General features: G+C 38.3%; 1 pseudogene; it reads right to left on the bottom strand.

Moving 5' to 3' along the window:
• Window positions 1-23,294, bottom strand: part of LOC139687641 (organic cation transporter protein-like) — a 125,666-nt pseudogene that overhangs the window by 75,109 nt on the left and 27,263 nt on the right.

The raw sequence follows: 23,294 nt of genomic DNA, 5'->3' as shown, positions 1-23,294 counted from the left end.
TATTTAGAGTGGCATACAGTGTTGGTCCGGAAAATAAGTGTACTGAGCTCAGGAAAAAAAATTATTACACTTTTACATATCTTAAGCTAATATTCCTCAAAATAGGACCCTTGTGAGTCGATACACTTGTTCCAGCGGCGTTCCCATTCCTGGAACGCTCCCGCGAAGGCATCATCGGGAACCTCTCGAAGACACGTCGTCACGGCCTCTTTGACGGCGTCCAAAGTCCCGTATCGCGTTCCTTTCAAACTCCTCTTTATCTTCGGGAACAGAAAGAAGTCCGGTGGTGCCAAGTCCGGGCTGTAGAGCGGGTGCGGCAGCGTTGCCACGCCGTGCTTGGCCAAGAAGTCCGACACGACAAGCGCGGTGTGAGACGGCGCATTGTCGTGATGCAGCCGCCGCGTTTCGCATCTGTAATTGCTCCCTAATAATCTCGTGCACTATTGTTTTTGGCACATTACACTGCTCTGCTATCATCCGAACACTAAGACGACGATCAGAGTTCAGTACATCGCGAACTTTTCGCACATTTTCGTCGGTGAGTGTCGTTGATGGACGTCCAGGCCGTGGTTCGTCGTCCACCTCTTCTCTGCCCTCCACGAACATCTTGTGCCACCATAAGATCATATTTCTGGACATGGCTGACTCCCCGTAATCCTGGTTAATCATACCGACAGTTTCGGTAGACGATTTCCCAAGCTTTACCGCAAATTTGATGGAATAACGCTGCTCCAAAAACTTCGGCATGGCGTTCCGTGACGTGGGTCGAGCGTGGAGGTTCGCGTTAACAGAGCTCCTCACTACACCACAGCTCAGAGCCGACTGCCTTTTTCAGCGTCGCTTGCCAACATACCCTCCTCCAATCGCAGCCCGTCAGAGTGGTGCTGGGCGCGCCTGGAGCGGCGGGAAAAAATCAGTACACTTATTTTCCGGACGAACCCTGTATATTTAATGATATACTGATACTCTCTACTAAACTGTAATACCACTGATACTGTACATATTTTTGCAGTGTTTATACAATATAATATGGTAGCTTGAATTTTATCAAACTCTGACAGAGAAGCGTGAGCAGTAACATACTAAAGAACGATGGGTACATGGAAAACTGCAAGACCATGGAAACTGGCAAGCAAGAGAAACGCTGACAAAGACAAAGGACTATATTATGCATAGGCATGAAGCTACGTGATTGGATTTATAATAGGCCAAAAGTGACTTCTTCCCTTGTTTTTAGTTAAATACTTTTCAGGGAACTTTTTGCTAATAGTTGCTGTCCATTCCTTACACATTTCCAATTTCCTCTTCAATTACCGGGACATGTCTTCCAAGATTTGTTTCATACATACTAGATGAGGTCTTTCCCTGAGGTTATTTTTCCCAATACACTATTCGTCTGCCCATTCTAAGTACGTGTCCTAGTAGTCAAAATATTACATTAAACTGACAAAAGATTGTTCTAGTCTCTCCAACACCGTGAAACATTCCATCATTAGTTCATTAGTCATTACCTCCGACTACTCCTCAACATTTCCTAAAAATCTAAGCTTCAAGCTAGAGGATTCTTTTCATCCCCCTCTCCTACAGCTCATGTTTCATTCCCTTTCGACGTGACACTCCACATGCACTGGAAACAGTGGGAGGAAGAGGCTATATGGGCTGAGTCGTATTATCTATGAGGAAGGAATCTGACTGGAAGACTTCGTGAGATTAGTTTTAGTTCCTATTCCGAAAAATGTGAAGGCCACATCATGTGAGGACTACAGGACACTAAGTTTGATATCCCAGCCAGCTAAAGTTGTTCTCAGGATCATAAACAAATGGATAGAGAGTAGAGCAAATGATTACTTAGGGGATGATCAGTTTGGGTTTAGGAAGGGGAGAGGTACGCGAGATGCCATTGCAGTAATGAGATTATTAATCGAGAGGAATATAGAACACCACCAGGAGGTATTTGCCTGTTTCGTAGATTTCGAAAAAGCGTTTGATAGAGTGAATTGGGAAAAACTAATGAGTATTCTGCAGAAAATAGGAATAGATTGGAGGGAAAGGAGGCTAATCCGCAACCTGTACATGTCTCAGACTGCTCAGGTGCGGGTGGGAAACGGGGAGTCAGGATGGGCAGTGTTAGGAAGGGGTTTAAGGCAGGGTTGCCCATTATCAACGTTGCTGTTCAACCAATATGCAGAGGAAATGATTAAAGAGGCAAGGGAAGAACTGGAGGTAGGAATGAAAGTGGGCGGGGAATTCGTAAAATCAGTTAGCTTTGCTGATGACCAAGCTTTAGTTTTCCAGTTAGCCAAGGGGCTGCAAGCATTGCTGATTGAATTGAAAATTCAGTGCGACAGGAATGGGATGAGAATCAATACTAATAACACAAAGGTTATGCAATTTTCGAGAAAGAAAAAGGCTAAGCTAAGCATTAAAATAGGAGGGCAAAAATTAGAGCAGGTAGAACAGTTTACGTATCTCGGAAGTGTTTTGAACCAACACGGTCAAAGACGTAGGGACGTAAGGAGAAGGTTTACGCTAGACAAAGAGGCTTTCACAAGGAGGAGGGAGTTGATGACAGGGACGTTGAGTAAGGATATTAAGAAAAGACTCGTAAAAACTTTGATATGGAGCGTAGCGATGTGCGGCGCGGAAACGTTGTCATTGAAGTAGGAGGGTAGACGTAGACTGGAGGCTTTTGAAATGTGGGTGTGGAGAAGAATGGAGAAGGTGAAATGGACAGAGAAGAAAACAAATGAGGAAATACTTGGTATGGTGAGCGAAGAGAGGGGTTTGTTGGGAGAACGCCTATGGAAGCAGGAAAAATGGATGAAGGGCATATTGATCGGAAGTGGGATGTTGAACACTGTGATAGAGGGGAGAAGGTTAAGGCAAACCAGGAAGGGGAAGGAAAAGGATAGGGATGATGGACGGGATGAAGGGAGAAAGGAAGTATACAGAGTTGAAGAGGGGCTTGTGGTAGAGTAGGGTGTTGGGTGTGTTTGGATGATATTTTGTCAGGAGAAAGAAAATATTCATTTGTTAGTTGTTTCCATCCAAAACGTATCATAACCGGTAGATTACCTGATAATATTCTTTTTCTTCAAGATGTTTGTGTCAAATCTGAAATAATATAATGCAAACGACCTTAGTTTTTCACGAACATTAATGACAAAGTCAGCAAACCCTTAAGGTTTTGCAAGGTTCATGGGAAAATATTAATGGTTTCAAAGATGAAGGCCAGCCCATCGCTTCAGAGCAGAAAGCAATCAATCACTCACTCACAGACACTTCCACCATTCAACACAGCTGAGCACTTGGACATTTAAGAAAGACGACACCATTACCCAAGAGTTCACTGAACCAAGGAAACTAGAATATCAAAGGAATGAAGAATGATAAAATGGGATACTGATAAATGACTTGAATGTCTCTTGAATAAATGAGGCTCTCTACTTTTTTCGGTAATCAGTATAAATTAGGGTCACCAAAATAAATGTGCGAGCATATTGCAAAAATTAATCCACGCCGTTTGCTCACGCCACGTTATTCTTCAGAAATTGCCTGATGAAATATGAAAAGTGAGGAGCATGATCGATACGAGTTCTTTATCTACTCTGGCTTTGGATCTTTATAAAATAGATCACAGAACATCCACCCGGTGTGAAGAGAGTTCTGAAAAATTTAATTATAAATTTGACACCTATCGTAAACCATGAAAATTATACTTCTGTTCTTTTTCAGTTGTTATCTAGAACAGCTGTAGAAAATACTTGAAAATGGTAAAATTCTGCACAACTATTGAGGAATGATTTCCCTCTTTTATGTATTACATAGAAAAATGTCGTTGAGAAAAATTCTGCTTCTCTGCACTTGATCAGTGATTCAGGGACTCAATTTTTATAAATTCTTGGAAAATAAATATTTTATAATGATAAAGTACATAACCCAAGGTTTGAAATTTAAAAAATGCTATGGAAAAGCGACAGTTTTATAGTGATCCAAATAAGTGACGAGTATCGACATAATGACAGCCCCGGGAATACTGACTTTGCTTCCGATATAACTTTCAAAAGTATGCGATAGGATTTTAAGAAAATACTTTTGATCATTTCAATAACTAACCGAAAGTTGTATATTTTGAGGAAGTCGCTACAAGAAATCCCATCTTTCTCAATCTATCTATCATTGATACAACGATTCGTACTCAAAAGGCATCAGTGGGCGTTGAGTTAGGGATAGGGATATGAATAGATCCACATCCCTTAACGGTAAAAGAATATCTGCTCAGAAGTATTTTTTACTTCTTATTAGGGTTTCCATTTACTACACCGGAGTGCATCCATGACCATTTGTCCAATTTATACTGAATAACACGATTTAAGTCATAACACATTAAAATTCATGAAGTTTCCCGCACTTGGACATTCTACAGTTGAAAATACATGTACGTATCAACCAGAGGTTGAAAAACTTTATATTCTATACTTTGACGATGAGCCCACAGTGTCATTAAGGGGGATCGGCATGGCGCGGTGGCTAACGTACAGGCTTCCCACCAAGAGGGCCCGGGTTCCACTCCTGGAGACAACAAATAGTTTTCAGCGGTATCCCGATCCCTATTAGAGGTGCTTTGTGGAGATCCCTTTGAGTGACTACGACGTCCGTCGGTTGGGACGGTTCATTTCAGTAAAACGATTACGAATTTTTTACAGCTGAGAAACGATGATTGAGAGAAAAACATAGTTAAGTCGATACATTTTTCGTGGCACTTAGCAGTAAAGCAAGTAAAACGGAAAGAGAAGTAAACTGAAGTTGATTTTGAAAGTTATAGTTAACTAATATCCACCCGCATAGGCGGATAATTGTCATTTACGCCGATCGCCATATCTACTTCATTTTGAACACAAATAACAGGATTATTATATGAAAATAACTCAATCAGCGGATATCCCATGAATCATTTGTGCAGTATAAGACTACGCAGAGAAACTAATGGTTCAATTGAACCCTTTGAAAGTGTTTGAGACTTAACGTCTTATAGTGCGCCGGTTTCCGAAAACGCGATCGAAGTTTTTCCTTCGAATTCTCACATTTCACGCTGGGGACTCGTTCGTTGAGCCAAAAAATCAAAACATTTGCCTCCGACGGGCTTTATAGAAAACTTCTGACCTATTTCCACTGTCCAAAAGAGGAGGGGTACTACAAGTCACTTTTTGATCATGCTTTCAAATCTCACATTAACATAAAATGATGCATAGCTTTTTTACCAAGTAATTTTAAAACATGAGCTAATGAAACTCTAAAAACATTATGCATTGGATAAAATCCATTGACTTGAGCTTCTTAATGTCCGCAAACGACATTACGTAAACTGGAAAAGTATAATTGGGGTAGACATTTACGCCATTAAACGCGTAGGCTGTTTAATAAAGAGCGTTCGTAACTCCTTCTTCTCAATATTAATTACGCAGAAATTTATTTCACGTTTTATTGTGATATTCATGTGTAATGTATATGTAAATCAATTTCCATACATTTGACTCCAGTATAGCTTCAGCGGCAGCCGTTGCATGCTGAAACACGATCAGTTCACATAGCCGCTTAGCGTCGAAGGGCACAATCAGAAATAAAAAACATTTACTTGGACTCACCGACACGCTGGTAACAGGAAAATTGCCCATGGGATGTGTTTGAGCGCGGGTGGTTCCGAGATTGTTATATCCGAATAACAGGATGTTCGTTCAGAGATTTGTTCGCAGTTGAAGATTATGGTACAAGAAGATAAAGAGTTTCCCTCGAAGGTGATCACTACAAATGAATTTTGACAACATCGTTTGGATCCTGTAAGTAAACAACTAAGCTCTTCGTAGAAATCTCCTGCATCACCAACACCAAAAGTGCAGGCAGCCAGGAAATGTGCATTGCATTTAAAGGGGGTTACTATGAGAGGGACCATCAAAAATTTGAAAATATATCCAGGTATGTTTTTAGAAATATTTTTGTTAATTTTTAGTGGCAAGCCGCTATCTAAATTTGAACCCGAATTCATTATTTATACAAAGCACAACTATTAATGATACATTCACCCATTTTATGCTTACAAATTCCTTATTTAGGTAACCATACAAGGACTTAATTACGCAAAAAGTATGAGTTAACTTGGAGTACATGGAAGAAAATAATAAGAAAGCCATATGCGACAGCAAGGGCATGTATTCGAGTAGCTGCAGCGTCAAAACAGCTTATTTTTGGCCAAATGAAAATAAGGAATGACGTACCACCTCAACCGGTTTTACTGCATGTACTCGTACATGTATGCTTACTCGACCGGTGGGGAATCCGATCAGGGAAAAACATCTTTCGTTCACAATTTCTAATTGGTTACCACATGCCCTTGAATGGATCAAGCTAAAATGATATCCCTCGTCTGGGCCACAATATCCATTCAAAATAAATCATCATCAACAAGAGTTTAATCTAGCATAGCAAAGTTATGCAACTGGTTGCCCGGGGGACAAAATCGGCAGTTTACATTAAAAGCGCTGCAGTGTCCAATTCCTAGAGAGGAAGCTAGTCTAGTTAATTTCGTGAGATATGATACCCACTGTATAATACAGTTCTCATCCGTTTTACTGAAAACTTGAGCCATCCTTATACATGTATAAAAATCATGAATGATATCAAATTACAGACCCTGTGATGAACTTTCTGCGAGTACCATGCCTGGTAGTTACCTGAAACGTTTTGAACATAAAACTTAATCATGAACTCTATATTACGCCTTTATTGAACATTATAAACATCATATACATGTACGCGGGTCTGAAAAGTTTCCGATCTAACAAAGATACAAGACACAACAAAGATACCCTCGTATTCATAAACGCATAGAACTTGTTCTATTAATTTAATTAATAGTTGAATATTCTCTTCTCTCCGGTTTCACTCATTAAACATTGACAGTTTTTTTCTTCTCTATTATTACCACAAACGTCGTAAGTACAAGCCAATATAGTGAATTCGAGAACAGAACATAAATTGCAGTTGAAATGCAATTTAAGGAGGCTCAAATTTATTTCTGACGTGAGAGCAATGCACTATTAATATAAATTCAAAACTCACCAGAAACCATAGCCAACTCGATAAATTAAAAGCATGAGAGACTGCGAAAATAATTACGTGGTTTCATTCGGAGTGTTTTCAAGCATATTAATCAAGGACTAGGAAATCCAGCTACAACGTTCTGTGATTGGTAAAAACTGGAACCAAAGCTGTGAACATTTAAAACGAAGATCGATAAATAGGTTTTCTATGGAAGCATCACAATTAACTCATCGTTAATGTCTTAACTAAACCCGTAACGTATGATAAAGTTAGAGCAGAGGTTGACAGAAATATACCTGGTGTGTCTTGAATTTAGGCATAGGGACGTAGCCAAGGGAGAAATTAAAGTGGCCCCGTTCTAATATGTCATCACAGCTTCCGCCCTCTCGTTTGTGTTGAATACGATATATCAAACATAGTAATATTTGGGAGAGGCTTCGAAATTATAAGGGCACTATGCAAATTATTTTTATTCTGCTAAATTTCAATCCATTAAAATTAGAAAAAAATTCATTGAAAGTAAACTCAATAAACAACGGATTTACAAATTCAACACAGTATCAGGAAATAAGCTAAAATAGGGACATTAAATTATGGATTACATAACCTTGATCAATTTTTTCTTATTTTTGTGATTCCATCAAATTCTGTAGTCATTTGACATGGATAAGCACGGGCGAAGCTAATATCCTCACAGCAAATGGACGGCACCGTAATGAGGATCGTTATATTATCCTTCCTCTACCACCCTTATATAATACTTTTTTAATGACTCCATTTCGGTGTAATAGAATTATATTCCCTAAAAGAGTGTGGTATTTCTATTCATACTTCAGTAGTTCCAGCGGTTTTTTGCCCAGATCTCCTTTACTGTAATGGCAACTAATCTAATTACGGCGTCGTTATCCTTGAACATCGAAAGGGCATGTATTCAATTGCTCATCATTCCTACAGTAAATATGAAATTATATACCATGCCTTTTTTTAAACACTCACCTCTAATATTACGCTTTAAGATTAAATAGCTGGATATTTACATGTAATTTCGCATCTTGTTCCTCTTTTCACACGTGAACATACCTGTTATTGATATTTTCCACCACCTTGTTTATTTACTAACTCTGGCGTTCCAGCGTGGCAAAGCTACACCTCGTTGGGTACCTCAGTAAACTTCTAAACGCTATCTGATGAAGCACTCTTATATAATTAATTGAAATTCAGCGCTCTCTTTTGTTTGCCCATTAAATATTTATACAGACTCAAATGCATCTGGTTTTCCTGTACATGTATAACTCCTGTTTAATTTTATCAAAAACTTTCCATTTGTAACCTTACATAAAAAGACTTCGTTTTCCCCCAGCAGATCATTAAATTTTAATCATTCGTAATCAAAATCATCAAATCCCAATTACCTTTATGAAAACAAATACAGGTATATTTCAAATATATTTTTCACGCCACACACTTACATCACCTAAACATAATTACCGAATAAGATAGCGAAGCTTAACCAAGGTAATACAGATTTTTGACTACTCCCACAATTGTTGGAAAGCATTGAGTAGTCTCATGATAAGAAGTTAAAAGTATCAGTAAATGGAAGGCGGTGACAAAGTTAACGAAGGCTAAATGTCGAACTTTAGCGATTATCGGAATGATACAGCGATTCAGTCAACACGCCATACAATCTTGAATTATTCTCATCGCGAGGAATTCTTTTCATCATTCCTTCCATACAATTATTCCACCATCGCACACAAAACGTCATTGGAATTTAATCTGCCTTAGAAAATTTAATTTCCCGAATTTGATTTTCGTATTACAGAATAAACTACCAAATGACTTAATGAGACTGATCAAAATGCATGCAAGCAGAATAATAATGTATATTGCCGATATTCAGAAAAATCAATTCTCGGAGATGGTAGACCAAATTAAGAAAATCTTATTTTCCTTCGACTTTAAGAGATTTAGTTTCATTCTTAAAAATGAGGGAGTTTTGTTTTTAGAACCCTTAAAAAAGGTAAAGATTAATGAATGAAATCTAATTACCGCATAAAAGATAGTCATGGAGTTAAGATCGTCAAGATAATTTGGTGATAAACATGAGGCGTAAGATACTCTCCCGCGGGGAATAAATGCGATTCCTTTAACTTTAAGGGGTGCTCAAGGGCCGGCGGCAAACTGGACGCAGAACCGTTATCAGAAGTGAGCGTGGTGTCTCCCGCGCCCCGATTAATGGGAAAATCTAAAACTACGTGTATCGCATTAAGTTGGTAACACATGGCGCAGAAGATGGAGGGGAAGGAGGGAAAGGAGGGCAAGGAGAGATCGGTAACTAAGTTCTCATAATATACCGGAGTCGATGCTAGTAACGTGGAATTAAAACATTCGATCTTTTTTGAGTAAGAATCCCAATACTTGAGAATTTGAAGGCCGAACTTTTCATTTTCGAAGCACGCGCTGACCAAGAAATGTCAACATTAAAATGGAACCGTCGAGCTTCCGCGTTTGTGTACGTCTCGCAGCATATGCAGTCTCATTAACCAGGGCTGTAAATTGGAATAAAATTTATGATAGTCTTACTCCATGGAAAACAAAAACTAATTTACGATAATTGGTCGGAATCCCGTTATAGCCGTGTCACACTGTATAAAAGAAAGTATTGCACAAGAACCACCACGAAATAATGTGCAAGTTTACTCATAACAATCCATTCAAAGCGAGATTAGAAGGACTCTTATTGTTGATAATTTTCACGAAACTGCCAATCAACTGAAAGTGTGCGACGGATAGAAGGAGAAGAGCGTTACCTTGTGCTTCTGAACTGAAGCAACTGAAGATTTTGCAGGCAATGAAGTAATATTAAATGGTATTTTAGCGTGGAATCAACCACTTATTCAGCCAAATAAGATGAAAATAAATTTAATAATAAGATTTGGGAAGAGCCACAGCTAAAAAAAAATCACAGATAACCTTCAAGGAATGCCTTGAGCATCACAAAATGCCCGTAAAAGAACGCAGGTTAGAATTGCAGAAATGTGGAATCTTATGAAAAAATTGAAGGAGGTAAGACTGACAGATTGACTGAGAAAACGAAAAATATAACACAGTACACCGACATGTAACACATTCAAAGTAATCCAAATGAAAATTTGGAAGAAACTTGAAGAAATTATGCACATGTCGTAAACAAACGACTGAAATAAAATTCACCTTCTATCTAAGGGATTGAAGTTGGCCGTTAATAAATATCTGTTGATCATCCGTTTCACCCAAGCTATCGGAGAGTGGACTTTTTGGGATTTACATCTACAGTTCATTATTTAACATTGGCGGAGTACCCAATATTCCCGCCATCGAATTCAGAGCCTCGTCATAACGTTCTTTGATTTCTCTCCGATTAACAGGTCTTTCATCTGGAGGATTATCATCCTCATCTATTCCGTCGATTATTACTGACGCTAAAACCAATAATTAGCTATTGAGGATAGCCATTTCAAGCCTTACACCAACAACTGCACCAAACATTTAACTACAGTCTCCAAAGCCTAATGTTCAACTGTTATTGGCCGGCGTGACAGGACAACATACAAGGTTTTTAACTAAAGAATCGGTTTTGATTTTTGCTGAATTGTGCGTTAGGTGCCTAATTCAGACCGTCATGTAAGTGTGCCCATGATCGCAAATCGTATTAGCATTGATTTACCCCAGATTTACCAGGATTTACCCCTTCGGAAACCGTGCTGGTTATTCATTAACAAATCCTGAATATCAAAGTGTCCCATCATCGAACTGGCAACTGTACATATGTTCTATGACCTTACATGAAATGGACGTTAGGGAAATGTGCCTGTAATTGCTTGGTTCCCCCTGTCCGTTTTTATATATTGGTGTTACATAAACAGTTTTCCAATCATAGAAAACCAAGTGATCAACTAGCAATTTCTTAAAAATTATTTCTGGATTAGGTGAATTACCGACACTAGTTCCTTAAATATACGAGCGGGTATTTGATCGGACCCGGCGGATTTATTGGGCTTCATATTTTTCAGGTTTTTCGGTTTATATGAGATTTCATTTTTGGGCATCGGTTTTTTACCAGGAAAGGGAGGGAGGTATTAATACTGTTTTAGCATAGTAAAATCAATGGCAGCTTTTAAGTTGAATTGAATGGACGTGTTATTCATACTATAAGCACGTTTTTCTATACCACCGAGCCATGTAAGAAAATATAGAAATGGTGGTACGAATTATGTTTTGGACGTAAGGAAATTTCAATAGCTAAAACGAAAAATATTCATTTTTACTTCACTAACAAAATATTAAAACTATCCCGACGACACTGACTCTAATAATCGCAAGGGAAAAGAATAACAGTCTAATTGCGTACGAGCGATTCAAGGAGAAAATACAACTCAACTGCAAGATCCTGAAGATAAAACTTTCGAGAAAACAACTCTTGATACTAAGTAGGAACATATCTTCAAGCGAGAGTAACAATAAAAACAAATATTTTTTCATGCGGTGGGCATATGGTGGTCCATATGTCACCCTCATCAGTCTTCAGGCGATTTCGATAAGCCGTTTCAATTGCCAAACCGAGTGTATAAAAAGCCATTTCTCAGAGACGAGATTACAACCCACGTCGTTTGTTTTAGGAGTCGCGTTTGCCACCAGACCGAATCGCCCAGGTTATGGCGAAGTGGCTTACCGGCTCGAGTTTAGGATTACACGAATGGCATTAAATTGCACATAATTCACATAAAATAAAATTCGGACGGATACATACAATGGAATACAACAACGGTTATTGACGAAAGAAGGGGGATTCCATTCCGATTACCCATTAATTTCTCCATTCGTATCAGTACCATAGAGGGCGTAAGAGAGTAAGCGAAATTTGATAATTTTTCAAACTAACATGTGAACTGCGGTTGAGGCACTTTTTTCCTACAGCCAACTGAATTGTATCCCTATAACATTCCCACTATTTTGCTAACCTACTTTTTCATTATCATTCAATCAACAACATAACAATCAAAGTCGAAAGAATAGCGGGAGATGCCGCGATAGTTAATTTGCCAGAGCCATCCGTCCCCGAAATGATGCACATCAGCGGATGTAAACAATGTGCAAAAACTATTCACCTTGACCGGGATTTGAACCCGCATCCCTCGATTTCATGCCGAGTGCTTCAAATAATTAAGCTCCCGTCGATTCCCCTTCGTAATCTATTTGAAGAGCGCTAACTGTTGTAAAGTCCACATCATAATCGCGTTCAAGGCTAAGGCAAAACTTATGTTATCCTTGCAGTATCAGAGGGGAAAAAATAAAAAGTACGTATTCAGTGATTGCACCAATCAAAAAGAAAAAAAAGGTTAAACAAAAATAAACATTTTATTACGGGTACGAATTCAATAACATTTCAAGAATAATGTTACACCACAGTTTAAGGAAAGGCATGATGGGTGCTTCTAGGTGCTTTTCAGTACGTTTCATACTTACTGTCTCCTCAGTACGTTTCATAATTTGCTGTCTCCTCTTCCCCACGAAAATATTACGCAACATATGGAGTAAAACTGATGATTTGATGCAATCAGTTTGGGTGATTACATTGCATTCTCAAGTATGTCGCATGTGAAGAGTTCACCTTCACGTCGCAATTTATCTTAACAAGGAGAAGTCTTTGAGATATACTTTTACACAGCTGAATTCGTAGATTCTTTTAAATACGAGTATCTCAGTCCTTTTTGTTTAAATTCCTCGCACAAGTAGCGTTATAAAAGCTATTTAATGAAGGATTTAGTCTACTTTTAAATTTAACGGAAATAAATGCATTTCACGAACATTTTGTACGTGGATGAGAAAAATTAATATTATATTTCATCCCCGTAAATATATGAATTATGAGGAAACAAGATTTTCCAAAAATCAATAAAATGTGATATGATAAAGGAGAAGACATTTTCTCAATAAACAATTTCTTTCCTATTGGAAAAACTGTTGGGATGCCTATTCCTCACGTTCCGGGGGAAGCATTAGATAAATTAAGGGCAGAACGGATAGATTAATGGTGCTATTTTTCTCATAAACGATTGAGGGTCAGAATAATGTTAGATTGGAATCTGTTAGACCGCCCTAGGGGGGGGAGGACAATATTTAGCGTCAAAATTAGTCTGGTGTCTCACCCCTGTCACACACCCTAGCAGTGGCTTTCAGGGTACCAAGTATGAATTAATGAAAACATCTTTGACATCAAGTATTCAGGAAAATTAACCCAGTTAAGAAACAATAGACAGAATTCGTTCTTACAACACCTAATTGTGCGTAAAAAGTTAATTTTGGAATTCCAACTGCCTAAAGAATTAATATTTAATGGGAACATTTCCACAAATTGGAAATTCTTCAACCTAAAATCGGAGATTTATCTCATAGCGTCGGTAAATGATACTAAGGGTGACGACGTCCAGGTTGATATACTTCTAAATTGAGTACGTGTTCTTATCAGAAATCAAAGGAAATACAATAATTCACTGGTCTAGACCGAGAAAAATAATTGAGAGACAGGTAAATTAAATTAGCCACTAAAGTTTGCGAACAGTTTCCTCATAGCGCTAGCAAATAAACATTGCAGAATCATACCATTCCAAGAATCCAAGAGGGATCTATCAATTTTAATCACTGTAAATCTGTTATTTGCTCATAAGGAAAACTGAGAAACGTCTGATTTCCCAAGTGAAAACGCGCCGATAATTAAAATTCATTGTAAATTAACTATCGGATTAAATTAACATTATCATATGTACTTGGAATAAGAAAAATAATTTTCTTGGCTCGCAAGGTATTCAAATGTGCTCAAGTAATGTTATCAATTCATGTGTGAGTTACCGGCAAAATATCTCCACTCCTGGAGGCCTTGCTGTAAGCTATACGGTCTTAATCGTGGCATTGAACTAATTCTAAAACCATATCAGCTTTCTTGTTGAGGTGACTTTATGCTTGAGTAACACTTTCTGCATAAGCAGCATTCATATTCTAGCACTGTTATGGAAAGCCATGGACGAGACAACATCGAGTTCCGTCTCTGCAGTTTACATTTCCAAACTAATAGTATCTTTTGATCAGGACCACCACTATACATCTCTGATTCTTCCTCTATGCTAACACGTTCCTTCATTTCACTCTATGAACTATTTCCTTTGAATTCATATATTGCTGAATATGATTAAGGAAATAATTCTAGTTTGCCCCTTCAGACGAAGCAAGAGATTCGCCACACACTAGCAACGTCGGTACCTACAGAATAACTTGTATAATAGAACTTCTAGGGAATAATATCCTACTTAATTTAGTAGCCTAACCTCAGTTTCATTCCTCTAGTGTGCTGCCACTTCAAACGGTCCCTCCACACTTAACGGTCATTGACTCTCTACGGACACACGGCCTCAAAATTTGTCGACGTCCGATGACTGTGGGATGGTTTCGGAGAGTTAACCAAATACGCCTATTGGAAAAGGTCACCAAAATCTAAAGTCACTATCCACTTTCACAGTCTCGTTCAGGTATATTCTGTAGTAATCGCTCTAGATTATCCCCAATGGAACATTCAACATTTTAAAACAATTTTTCAAGCAATGTGTTTTATATTTAATTAAGAAAAGACGAATGAATGCTTATGGTGAAATACGCACTTCGAATTTTGAAGGACGAGAGGGCTTTTTAATTGCTAACGCATTATCTTTCACAGAAAGATATTCTACGGCTACCTCAGGGAAACCGCGGTCATCCTTTTGCCCTTTATTTTATATGCTACTCGGCCCCAGCGCTCCCATTCGGGGTTTCCTCCGTCCGCCTTATCGACCCACACACTCCCAACCATACTCCGGCTTTCGCGAGAACTTCATCCCTTACCTCTTGGGCCTTTTGGGCACTGTTTCTGAAATTCACAAATATTCACCGCCTTTAACAAAGCCTTAACATCGGAACCCTTTAATTTTATATCAAATGAAAAAAACTTTTTAAATTCTCTACTACAGGGAAACGCAGAATTTCTCAAATTTAATGCATTACAATACACTATTTTCCTATCGCCTATTTTTGGACCAGGTTAGAGAAAAAACTCAATTCGTTCTTCTTTCACGCTGCCACATTTCTTCCTCTTAAAAAATAGGTTTAATCCTATAATATTGCCAGTGATCAATATATTTTTATTAGCACACTAATTATAAACAGCCAAGTTTTGACCGTAAGCATTGGAAAGAATGACTATCAAAAACACCAAATTAACATCCATGAACCACATCACCCGTGAATTACCTGGCGAGGACGCTAAATGGTCGTCACGGAGGCCAACAAGTCATCACACACAACACAGATTTATGCGTATTATTAATACATGGTTTTTAAAAATACTAAAAAGATGCGACAGCATCTACGGGTCTCCCCCTAAATCACACAAGTAAACTCTTCATTCATCCTCCGATGGGTCTGTCTTGAATCGCATTGCTAGAGAATTGAGTCGGTAGGGTTATATCCAAGTAAGTTACGACTATTTGGCAAATCATGTCCTCCTGATCATCAAACAGTAACCTATTCAAATCAGAATTATTCATCTGGGAATAAGTATGTACATCTTAGTACGTTCTACTTAGTACATAAAATAATAATGATGCCACTGCATACACCAAGCATCTTAAGGGTTCACCTTATGTACACATAACTGACTTACAGTTGAGAAATCTGCTAATAATCCGAAATCGACAATATACTGTGTTCTAGCAGAGATTAATAGGCGAAGGTCCGTGGCATTTGAATGGGAGCGAGGAAAGTTTGAATGGGAGGAGTAGAAAGAAGGGGATTAGGGAAGGTAATACGTGATCATTCACCTCGCACACATGGGGTGCTTGACCCTGCCGTATCCTCCCGACGGCCTCCTAACCCCTATGAGGCTATGTAATACTTACGAGCTGGGCCAACAGAATCCCCTTTTCCTGGAAGGGATCCGAGCACACAAATCATCCCTCAAACCACTCTCCTGACTTTGGATTCCCTTCCAAAACGGGCGTACTGCGTATTGCCGCGAGCTCTGCTTTGGCCCACACGAAAATATTCCAATTCTACCCTAGGGTATAATAGTACACTTTGTAGCTTATTTCACCAGCCCGTTACGAATATCCCAGCCGTATTCATAAAACGCTCTTCGGCAACGAACACAATATATAAATACGCTGATATAGATTTTTTAAACATAGAAACACAAAGAAAGGACACTCACAGAAGTAGTTTTGGCGCTTCGATGGCACGACCGTCATCCTCAGAACGGCATTCTGATGATGACAGCCGTGCTGTCGAAACGTCAAAATTACATCACTGAGTATTGTTTCTTTGTGCTCCTGTGTTTTAAATATGTATATCAGTATTTAAATATATAATATACATTAAATATCTATTCTATAGATTTATATAAACAATATATATAATATACATTACATTATATGTATTATATATAATATATTATGTATAATTCTGAATTATGTATAATTATGAATATATATTATTATATATTCATATATTTGATATATATATATATGTATATATATATATATATATATATATACATATATATATATATATATATATATATATATATATATATATATATATATATATATATATATATATGAATATACTTATGTATGTTTCATTAGGTATGGTAGAGTATATTCATTAGGTGATGGTAGAGTTCACCCAGCACTAAGCCCTATACGGTGTGTGAAAATTCACACCCCAGGGTAGGGGGGCCAGTTCCTTTCCCTGTGCCGGTTTCCCAGGAAGATCTGGTACCCGAAAAATCACTTTAGCTTGGGTGGAGCTGCAGGTGCCTAGAGTGCCTTGCCCGGGAATCGAACCCGGGACCCTCCGGTCAGCAGTCCAACGCTCTACCCACTGCCCACTGCTCTACCCACCGCGACCCACATACAAATATATATATATATATATATATATATATATATATATATATATATATATATATATATATATATATATATCATATCCATGCGTAAGCACTGGAAAATATTTTAGAACGGACGGCAAGTATTGGGAACCCATCGACTTGAAGTATTACCATGTAGCTTGAAATAATATTAAGGGAAGAATTGTTGACTTTAGCCCATGGTATTGCCTAATTAAAGAGTTGAATAACGTTCGGAAAAAATCCGCTATTTTTACCAAAACTGTCACCGGTGAAAGTTAGTGACACAGGCGAGACGAGAATGGGCCGCCGCCCTCCGGCGAGGAAGAACGGAATTAAAAGCGGATACACTAACATCAACCTCACGTACCTTCTAACATGTGAATCACACGATGCGCCTCTGTGGTAGATGAAGAGAGTAGGTCAGCGTAAAGCTTTTGGAGGGGTTAAAAGAACTGCTGAGATGATTTCCCAAAACTAAAGGTAATATTGATAGCTCTGGTGGGAGGACACATGCGCGAGGAAAATTAGACCACCCTATAGCATCAAAAGAAATTCACTCCGGCAAAAATCTTAATAAACTCTAGCAGAATTTGAACGCTTATCTTTCTCTCAAACAGCTCGAAATTACCAACATCGGTTGATATTTCATCATTGTATGTGATAAATAGACACGAATGCCAATTGCCCTCCATTTTAAGAAGATTTCACCGAAAAATATCATCACTCTCTAAAATTATATGATGGCTGGTATCATAACAAACCCAAGCAGACTTTCATTTGGAGATTCGAAGTGCGATATTTAGACATAAAAAACTGCCCAACAGAGACTTCAGAAAATGGGGAATGTAGTCGATAAAACCAATTACTATCATTAAAACAACAAAAGGAAAGCAGTAACAGTAAAAAAGGTCAAAATAAAGGATTCATTTATCTCCCGACAATGAAGAATTTCACTGGATGTAGCAAAAGACAAATTCGTGAGGTGCCGTTCATTGGTAACTGAACTTGATAAAAGTGCCACTGACTCACAGACTAACGTTTAGTATTACAATACCGCGATAGGATACTAATACTTGTAATTAGCCAATTACACGGGACTACCAACGAAGATATTGCGCTCTCAATTAAATTCTCTGCCACTCACCCAACAAGTCTCCTGGAAGAGTGAACATGGACAAACATTCAAATAGTCACCTGTACCCTTCCCATCTGATCTGTACTCCAATCGCCGCCGGACAATGCAAAAAAATGAAACGTGAAAAATTTCGACATTGTTAACCACAACATCAATCTCTACATATTTCCCTGGTTTTATTCGCATCATTTACAGCCGGGCTGGTCCAAGGTATTGCAGCAGTACTTAAGGGCGAAAAACTTTAAATTTAAACCAATTTCATACATTCCACAAATTACGGAAGTTGATGAAGCACACCGACGAATCTCTAGGTATAAAAATCATCTCAAAATCCTTAATTAGGGCTTCGACTCGATAAATCTCTTCCCTTCCTTCCCCAAGGAGCGTTTTCGATTGAGCAAGCATTCGGCGATTCGATTCGAATGGCTGCAACGAGGGTAGTTTAATCAATAGTTTCCTGGGTGTCTGTCCCATATGTTTCGACTAAAAATGCATTCGTTCGTGTCAAATCCCGCAACACACGGGCTTTGATTCGACAAGTCTATCAGTCTTAAAGGCATAAATCTGACAACAACCACACTACTCCATTTGACTCATTATCTATCGAAAGAAAAATTCTGTATACGGACTCTCGGTCTAGTATTTCACAGGTTTGAGAGATTTTAGAAAATAATCCTACTTATAATCACATCGTAGTATATAAAGGTTTCCTCCAATACTCAACAGAGAGGAAGTTTGAAGGTCAACTTTTTCAAGAGAAATTAGAAAGGTGAAAGTAAGAAACTCTGAACCATTTGCTTATTGGACTTCTTTGCCGAGAGGTTCGTTTATCTTCGACGGAGGGGGTTAAGTAGCTGAGCTTGGAATATTATTACGTGGTGAAATAGAGGAAAGAAAGTTCATTTTGATTTATTAGTTCACTTTCATGAACCAACAGATGCCCACCTAAATTAAAAATTTCGTGAATGATGCCTTGGCTCGGTTTACTATTTCTTTTCCTTTGTCATCTCCAGAGCGTTTTCGACAGATAAATTTTCATTCAATATGTTTCATTATTTCCTTTTGAATCTGTTTTCCAATACGCATTCAATGTGATACAAAGCGAAAATCTTTATCCGTTCAACACTTTGCTAATTAAGGATCAATAAGCATGTGGAACGCAACAGAAATATTATAGATGACGCACTTAATACATCTTGAATAACTTTTCATACGACAAGGTGTCAACTGAATAGATATGAAAATAGTGGAAATGTGACAGGGACAAAAGATGAAAATTGAAACATTGCGTAAATTTGAGGTAAGAGTAAATTTTACAGTGCTTACTACAGTGCGTCCTGAAATATAGCAAATATATGGAAAGCTAATTTAATGAAACTACATGACGCCAAGGCAAACACTAAAATGGTTTTCTTAGAAGGATGACAACAAAAGAAATTGAAGATAAATCAATTGGTTGAATATAGGTTTTGGATCATTGTTATCTTCGTGAAAGGCCATTAATCCTGATATTAGTTGGAGGGACTTCTCGGTACGTTCAACCAATCAGCTATCCTCACCTTGCCTTCATAGTTGTTCGTTTTCTCTTGTTCGTCACTATTTGCTCTGCTCGCAGAGCATATTTTTCAAGTGAAAATTTCTTTCATGAACTCCACCAATTCATACTTCCCCAGGATATTCCCTCCGTAATTGCCGATGCAACAGAGAAAATGGAACTAGAAGTAATAATACCTATATACTTACCTAAGAGCTATATACTTACCTAAGAAAACTGTTCTTTACAAGCTTGGTGAAATTAGGCGTATTACCAGGAAGGGCATTACAATAAACGTTTGCCAAATTTTAGGATAGGGATTTCGCTAAGAACAGTGGAAAAATTATACATGAATTAAATTCAAAAGTTCAAAACCATATCATTTGTGATTGGAGGTTCTAAGTAATTGGAAATAGTTTTAAAAATAACCGTCTCGAAGAGTAGAAATATTTAAATATTGTAAATGGTGCAATTGGTACAAATTAATTAGTACGAGGTAATTGAAATACCTTTCATTTGCACCACTTTGACCTCGTTATCCAAAAAACAAATAAATAAGGTGTTTGAGAATTAATTAACTAAACTAATGAACATATTTGTGTGCTCTACTGTGTGTAAGAGAGGGCAAAAAATCCATCATGCAAAAATCTGGATGAAAATGTGAGAAAACACTACATCAAGTATAAGAACGAATATTTCCTTAGGAAGAAAATTTTGGAAAGAAAATCAGCCGAAGGCAATCTGTCAAAAAAAGAAGGTGAATTGAACCATCTTCATAATCGTACATTAAAACTAGGTAATTCAACTATACGGCAGCATTCCTAATTCGTCAAAATACATCTCCATGTACACAAATTAAAATAGAAGTTATGCAATACTAACAACTGTTCAATAAAGACTAAAATACCTTGCTCTTAATACTTACCAGTCCGTAAATTACCCGAATATCACAAACTGTCAACCCCTAAGCTTAGGGGAAGAGAAGAAAACGACTAAGGGTAATGAATACCTTTTCCCAACAGAGTGGAAAGGCGAGAAAATACTAGCCGCACTCACAGGAACCATCTGATACTGCTCGCGATTCACTGAACATGAGACTATGATACGGAGATTTCTGGGTTAGTGTAGATGAAACCTTGTTTGAAGGACATAATACAACAAATATTTCAACGTAAAACACAACGCAGGACCATCTAAAAATATCAACATCGCCAACATACTCAAAAGTAGCAACATTTGTTTCGTGCGCAAGTAATTCAAATCGAATATAACTCAACTAACAAACTGGGCAACGAAAACATAAATCCAAGCGATCTTCATTCAGTAGGTTAGGCATTAATGCCTAACCTACTGAATTAATTTAGTAAATTGACTCGACAGTTCATGAAAATTCATGAGAAATGTTCCACCGAAAGTTCTGACAATTCGCTTGTAGAAAATGCGGCCCTCCTGCTGAGGAGGCGGTAGGGATTGAAGGAAGACAAAGACGAGAACGGATCTTTATGCTTCAGATCAGAGGGATACTTGTCTTCTTCTTCCTCCCCAGCTGATCCGCTTCCGCCACGGTTTCCGGGAGCTTGGCGTGCAGCGTCTCTGGGGAGAACGAGGGACGAGAAACCAGCGAGCATTGCTACGGCACCAAACACTATGTACGGAAGACTCGCACCATAAACGGCCTGCGGACGGAATTGAGCTTCATGAGCGCATGTGTTACAGCTGGGAAGCCACACATTAGGCGGAGGAGTATGAAACGCCCTAAGCTCCTCCGGCACTATAGATACGAGCCGAGACTATTCTAAGGGATCTTTCATTAATGCATGTATTCGCCTGTAAATTCCGAGTTACGCAAATTACAATTATAAAAGACAGATATCTTTATCTCCACTAAAGATTGTTGGGTAATGAGAGATAAGGTTTGCTAAAGCAAATGGTTTCTTATCAGGTTATGTTAACCTTAGGATTGAAGTTTTTTGAAACATGATAGATCCTAATACCCCACTACCAGAGCCCTTTTATTCGTCTCGGAAAGTATTAAATTACTTTTTTGCCCAAAATGCTCTACAACTAATCCTTGGAAGCCAATTATTATTTATTTCAGCACTGGTTTCCCCATCGTCGGAAGCTATTCAGTTTTCAATAATTCACTCCTTAGCCACGAAAAGTCCACGGACATTAATTTAAATTAGTCTTTTCAAAAAAACCAGACTAAATTTTGGTAACATCATCATGCACCGAATCCTTTTAAGTACGACAGTCAATTTGGTAAATAATAGGGCGAAATGACATGTTATACCGAACTTCTGATGATGAATACTTGACTAATTAATACCTACGATACGATCTCATACAAGGTTCAGATGCTGAATTCAATGTTGAATCTGTACATTACAGAGGAAGGATAAGTGCGCGGAGAATTTCCGATTTCTTTTATTTAATAGCTCCTAATCAGAATAAAATGGAAGGCAAACGTACCGGAAGCTGAATCAACACGTGGTATCTGAAAAGACACCTGTTATCGGGCATTTGCTCACTAGCACCGATTAAAAGAACATAAGACCTTAACTCACCAATAGAGGAGCTTGTGGAGCCAGCATGGATCCAACTCTCCCGAACGTTGAACAAGCGGCGAGCGAGGAAACTTCGAAGGCCAGTGGGAAACATTTCCGAGGAATGCATGAACAACGTGTTAAACGCGGCGGTGATGAAAATCTTTCCCAATAGAAATGCCACAGTCGATAGCCATGATTCTCCACCTGCGAACCAAGTCAAAATGACATTATACGAAAAAATTGCGCAAGGATCAGCAAATAATGGTTAAGCACGAGGGCAGAATCTCATCCTCTAAATGTTCAAAGGAAATCATTATAGACTAGTGCATCCATTTGGAAATATTTGGCATCACAGGATAAAAAACATGCAAACCGTGGCTACTGAAAACGAAACTCCAACCACGATGGCCTTTCACATACGGATATTACTGTTCAAGCAGTTCAGTGAATTCGCTAGAGGAGGGTTTAGGGATGATTTGGCAGTGTTCAGGGTAATGCTGTATAAGGATGAAACTCATCGTGCCATTTAATATTTCTTTTCAACCACCATACGACATTTCAAAAAGTGCGATTTAAACAATGCACGTCACGAATTTATCAAACCAAATTGAAGAAATTACTTTAACACATTGATGTATAACTATACATTAACTTGGGTGTTAAATAAAATAATAAATCAAGAGGAAAACCCACCCAGGCGGGAATTGAACCCGCGACCTTAGGGTTGGCAGACGAGGATGTAACCCCGCCTCCAGAAGAGGCCGGCAAACGGCAACTACTGCATACTTTGGGCGACGTGATGACGCGTGTTTAAATTAAATAAAAACTGTTACTGCCCTCAAATGTAAAACTCATTTCACCTTAAAAAAAACATGTATGACCTATGATATTCCAAAATTCAATTACCAACAACTCTTACTCTTTTGCCCATACCAAAATACATTTTTATAAAGTTTAGAACGGCTTTGGCCACTTACAGGAACGCCAATTTTTGGCAAA

The sequence above is a fragment of the Hetaerina americana genome, unplaced genomic scaffold (genome assembly GCF_022747635.1).
Source record: "Hetaerina americana unplaced genomic scaffold, ioHetAmer1.1.p SCAF_1, whole genome shotgun sequence".
NCBI classification, from domain to species: domain Eukaryota; kingdom Metazoa; phylum Arthropoda; class Insecta; order Odonata; family Calopterygidae; genus Hetaerina; species Hetaerina americana.
The sequence above is the reverse complement of the archived record's forward strand: the minus strand, read 5'-3'. Positions and strand labels throughout refer to the sequence as shown.